Source organism: Bidens hawaiensis, unplaced genomic scaffold (assembly GCF_021521415.1).
Source record: "Bidens hawaiensis isolate Kalapana, Puna unplaced genomic scaffold, B.hawaiensis_p1.1 tig00013187_1, whole genome shotgun sequence".
NCBI lineage: Eukaryota > Viridiplantae > Streptophyta > Magnoliopsida > Asterales > Asteraceae > Bidens > Bidens hawaiensis.
The window spans coordinates 499403-505402 of record NW_027492113.1 but is presented as its reverse complement, the minus strand read 5'-3'; positions in this window follow the sequence as shown (position 1 = coordinate 505402).

Here is a 6000-nt window from a genome sequence, read left to right as displayed (position 1 = left end):
AAGAGAAAATAGCGCTTATCATTATTCATCATGGCTTATCAAGCCTTGATTACAAACTTGACAATTTTTACATGAAACATTTTCTAAGCTGTGCCGCGTTCCATGCGCGCGGGATCTTCTTTCCATTCAAATCTTTTAAGGCGTATGCGCCTTTTCCCAATTCTTCCAAGACTTGATATGGTCCCTCCCAATTGGGGTACATTTTTCCCGGGGGTATCGCGCGGCTTGCTTCATTGTTTCGAAGGACAAAATCATTTTTCTTGAAGTGGCATTCTTTCACGCGCTGGTTGTAATATTTTTCCAGTTTTTTCTTGTATTTGGCTTTAGTGATGATAGCCGCCTCTCTGCGCCCTTCAAGTAAGTTGAGATCCAACCCTCTTTCGCGCTCGTTGTCAATCTTGCTCATCATGAGCACTCTATGGGATGGGCATCCAACTTCTGCTGGAATCATTGCCTCTGTTCCATAGGTTAGGCTGAACGGGGATTCGCCATTGCTGGTTTTGCTTAATGTCCTGTGTGCCCACAGGACATTAGGTAGCTCTTCGACCCAAGAATGGGATTCTCCCTCCAACCTTTTCTTCAGCCCATTTAACAAACTTTGGTTCGCGCGTTCCACTTGTCCATTCCCTTGAGGGTGATAAACAGAAGTGAAAATTTGGTTGATGCGCAATTCCTTGAGCCAGCTGGATATCTTCTTGTCAGTGAATTGCTTGCCATTATCGCTCACAATTTCCATGGGCAAGCCAAAACGGCATATGATGTGGCTCCAGATAAACTGCTCCATCGCTTCGGCTGTTATTTTTGCTAGTGGCTTGGCTTCAACCCATTTTGTGAAATAGTCTACTGCCACTACCAAAAATTTTACTCGCCCAGGCGCTTGCGGTAGGGGACCCACAATATCGATTGCCCATTTATGGAAAGGCCATGCGGAGGTTACCGGAATCAAGTTGTTCTTTGGCCGCATGGTGTTTGGCGCATATCTCTGACATGCTTTGCATTTTTGGATCTCTTTTAAAGCGTCCAAGTACATGCCTGGCCAATAGTAGCCTGCGCTCATTGCCTTGGCAACCACCATGCGCGGGCCAACATGAATTCCACAGATTCCTTCGTGTATCTCTCTAATCTCATAGCTTGCTTCCTCAGCATCTAGGCATTTCATGAGCTGCCCAAGATAAGAGCGTCGATATAATGTACCATCAAGCAGTTCATAGTTCTGCGCCTTGTGTCTTATCTTCCTCGCTTGTGCGCGATCATCTGGTACCTTTCCCTCCTTCAAGAATTCCATTATTGGAGTTATCCATGATGAAGGGGTTGTATGAGTTACCAGGACTGACTTCGCTACCACCGACGGGTTGCTCATTACTTCTACCCTGACATCTTTGCCAAAGTGATCAAAACTGGTTGATGCCATCTTACTCAGCGCGTCTGCAGATTTGTTTTCACTGCGCGGAATATGAATGATTCTGAAGCTGTCAAATTGCTCGATGAGCTTTTTCGCCTGCTCTAGATATAGAGGCATGGTGTTCTCCTTGGCATCATAAAGGCCATTGACCTGTGCTGCTACCAAGTATGAATCAACATGGGCCTCTAGCTTTTTAACTCCGAATTTTTGCGCGATGCGCAGGCCAGCCAGCAGGGCTTCATACTCAGCCTCATTGTTGGTGCTCTTGAAGTCCAACCTGATGGAGTAAGTATATTCATGATTCTCTGGATCCACCAGTTTGAGGCCTGCGCCGGACCCTTCATTGTTTGAAGCTCCGTCAGTGAACAATCTCCAAACATTTTCTTCATCATTGGCTCGCGGAGGGTCTACCTCGCGCTGAGCCTCTTCTATTTTTCCTTCGGGGACTTCTGCAATGAAATCAGCCAAGACTTGTCCCTTTATTGCTGGACGGGGCTTATAGGAGATCGTGTGCTCTCCGAATTCCAGTGCCCACTTTGTCAGCCTTCCTGAGAGCGCGGGGCGTCGCAAGACTTGCTGGATGTTGTAACCAGTCAGAACTTCAATGGGATGACCATTGAAATATCTATGAAGCTTGCGCGACGCGTGTGTTAGTGATAAAACTAACTTTTCCATGATGGAGTAGCGCGTCTCAGGATCTGTCAGCACCCGACTCACATAGTATATTGGCGTTTGGATTCCCTTGCGATCCACCAATAATACTGCGCCAATGGCGCGCTCTCCTGCTGATAGGTATAATGTCAAAGTTTCACCAGGAAGAGGAGCTGTGAGCGCGGGCAGATTTATCAAACATTCTTTTATCTCCTTGAAAGCTTGCTCGGCCTCAGGAGTCCATTTGAATTGGCTTTTCTTTAAGCAATTCCTCAATGTGTTGACAAACGGGGTAGATTTGGTTGCATGGTTCGCTAGGAACCTGTTGATTGAAACCAATCTACCATTCAGCTTCTGAACTGCTTTCATGGTGGATGGCGAGGGCATGTCAAGGATGGCCTCCACCTTCTCAGGGTTCACCTTGAAACCATCCTTGGTGACCATTACACCAAGAAATTTTCCCTCTAGTACGCCGAAAGTACATTTGCTCGGATTGAGCTTCATGTTAACTTCCTTTAGGCGCCCAAGGGTTTCTTCGATGTCTTTGAGCATTTGCTTTTCCTCCCTGCTCTTGATCACCAAATCATCCACATAGACTTCTAGGTTTCTTCCGATTTGCTCGCTGAAAACGGCATCTATAAGCCTTTGGTAGGTGGCGCCCGCATTCTTCAAACCAAAGGGCATTTTTATGTAGCAAAAAACACCCTTGTCGGTTCTAAATGCGGTCTTGTCCTCGTCTTGTGGTGCCATTTGAATCTGGTGATAGCCTTTGTAGGCATCCAGAAAACATTTTAGCTTGAATGGCGCCACGGAGTCCACCTTTGCATCGATGTTTGGTAGGGGGTAACAATCCTTTGGGCACGCTTTGTTGAGGTCCTTGAAGTCAATGCACATCCTCCACGACCCGTTACTTTTCTTTACCATCACAGGATTGGCTACCCACGTCTGGTATCGTATCGGGCGGATGATGTTTGCGCGCAGTAGATCCTCAACCTGCTCATTCATGGCCCTCGCCTTTTCATCCCCCATGATTCTCTTCTTTTGAGCAATTGGCTCTACAGACTTGAAGGTGTTTAGAGAATGCTGCGCCAGGTCGCGCGGAACCCCAGTCATATCAGAGTGTTGCCACGCGAAGACCGACATATATGCTGTGAGCAACCTTTTCATTCTCAGCCTCGTGTCGTCTGATAACGTAGCGCCAATTGTGATTTTTTGCTCCGGGAATTTCGGGTTGAGAATCCATTCCTCTGGCGCGTTTTCTGCCATTGGAATTTTCATTCTCCCCTCCCGCGGAGTACTTGTCACTGCGCACAAATGATCTCGGTATACAAAAGTTACACCTGTTGGTGTTGGGAACCCCAACGCGCCGTGCGCTGGCGACGGTATGGCATTGAATTGGGCAATCGTTCCCCTACCCAAGATCATATTGTGGCAAGAAGTGGTGGGCAAGACCAAGAAGTTAACAACTTCGGTTCGCTTGTGTTTCTCGTCCCCCATAGTTAGCTCAAATTGTATTTGACCTAGGGGATGAATGATTTCATTTGAAACACCAGAGATTGGTGCATTCACAATCTCAAGCCTTGCTTGGTCTGCCGGATCAAGTTTTCTGAAACATTGCTCATACATGATGTCTGATTCGCTGCCAGTGTCCACCAGGACTTTTGACACCTCGTAATGAGCAATGTGTGTAGTGATAACAAGAGGACTGCTGATGGAAGGGCCTCCCCTGATTCTTGGGAAGATTACTTGTTGCTCGCGCCAATCTCCTTGTATTTGCGCGCTTCTCTTTCTTGATGTTTGCCCTTGCCTTCCTCCTTCGGCTACACAGATTCTTTTGTACTTTTTGCTGGCAGAGGCTCCTTCTGGTTGTTCATTTTCTGGTCTTGAGTTTTTTACCAGGTGAGCCAGCTTGCCTGATTTCACGTCCTTTTCAATTGCATCCTTCAAGTGGTGGCATGCATCAGTGTTGTGTCCTGTGGACTTGTGAAACTCACAGTACTTGCCACTGTCTGATGGTCCCTTGTAGTGTAGTGGCTTGGGGCTTTTGAATTGGACATTCTCAGTGCTTAACACCTGTGAAGGCGTTTTAGTGAGGGGAGTCCATATTCTTGGCAGAGGTCTGTTAGGATCTCTGCCGCCTTCCCTCTTGTCACCCTCCCCGCGATTACGAACATCTTTTTGGGGCTGAGGTGAGCTTTGTTGCGCATGCTTTTCTGCGGAAGAAAAACTGGTTGGTTGCAACCTGGACCATACAGAGTTCTGTTTGCCCCTCTTTTCTTTGCTGCGCGGTGACTCAGCTTGATGCGCTCTTTCTCTTGCCCTATCTTGGGAAATTTGTTTCTCATTTCTCGCGAAAACTCGCGATGCTTCCATTAACTTGGCCCAAGTGGTGGGCATGCCATCTCTGCTTACGAGAGCTCGGCGGAGTTGATCACTGCGCGCGCCTTGTATAAAGGCCACGTGCAATAGTTGCTCAGTGATACCTCCGATTGCCAGAGACTCCTGATTGAAACGAGTGATGTAGTCTTCAATCGTTTCATCATTCCTGCGCACGCAGTGCATGATGTCATCAGGGTCGCGCGTGTGCCTGCGCTGCTGTACGAAGTGGGCTTGGAACTTTTCCAATAGTTCCTCGAACCCATCAATTTGTCCAGTCGGCAAGCTCTCGAACCATACACGCGCCGCGCCCGTGAGGCAGCGAGCAAACATGTGACACCATGTTGGCATCGTCCAGCTCTCCAGGTTTCCCGTGTTGTAAAAACCTTGCAAGAAATCGTCTGGATCTGTTGTGCCGTCATATTTGCCCAAACCACTTGGCATCTTTGTTTTGTGCTGGATGGGAGCCTTCGCGATGCGCTCAGTGAACTTTGAATGTTTCACCAAGATGGCTGGTCTGTACGGTGTGGTTACGTCCACTTGCCCTCTAACTGGCGGGCTGTACGGCATGTGCAGATCCAGATCGGCTCTGGCTCCAGGCGCCATGTTCACAGGCGCGCGGAGCTGTGAGCCTCCTGCATGAGTATCTCGCGTCTTCCTCATGCTATGCACTTCTTCATCACTGAACTCAGTGTGTGCAGTGTGAACATAATGTCCTTCTTCCGGCGCGCGCGGTCTTTTTGTTCCATGAATAGTTTGCTTATCAAACGCTTGCCTTTGTGTTAAGTCGGCTAGCTTTTTCTGTTTGACCATCTCATTGTACTTGTCCATTAGACGCCGCTGCTCGTTTATGAGCCATTCTTTAGGATCATTTGTTTCATCTTCTGGACCCATTGGTCCTTTTTGTTTCGCGCCGGCAAGATTTTGTAACGTGAGATCGTCTGGAGGAGTTTCAGTCTGGCCGTGAGGAGTTGTGATGAAGGGACGGTTACTGGTGGTGCGCGTAGAATCACGCGGCCCCCTCAGAAACTGTTGTCCCTCATTAACATCCTCACGTTCAATATCCTCCAGAACTTGATCAACGTTATGAACGCCAGAAACCATGGTGATTTTTTTTATATATAGATCTGATGAGATCTGATTGCCGTTGTCCCACGGATGGCGCCAATGAAGAGACGTGGATCGACTCACTGGTAGACGATCTACTTTCCTCGGGTGTGATTATACTATTTCACCAATGGTTTTCTTGGATCTGTGTTCTTCCACCTACAAAATGAACAGCACCGTCAACTTACCCCTCAGAAAGGGACAGAGGGGTCCTCTTTGGGGTAACCCTCCGGTGTGAGAATAAGTATTCGTGGGAGAAGATAATAATATCAGAGTAAGGAAATCTGGGGAGTATTGCTTAATAGCTGAATACTCTGTAATTTGCTGTGATTGTGTGTGTTACTGACTGTAACTGCCTGTGAGTGAATGTGATTGAATATGATTGAATATGTTACTGGCTGTAACTGTGTGTTGTTGGATGATCCTTTCCTTGTGGAGTTGATGCTGTATTTATAGTGCTAGGG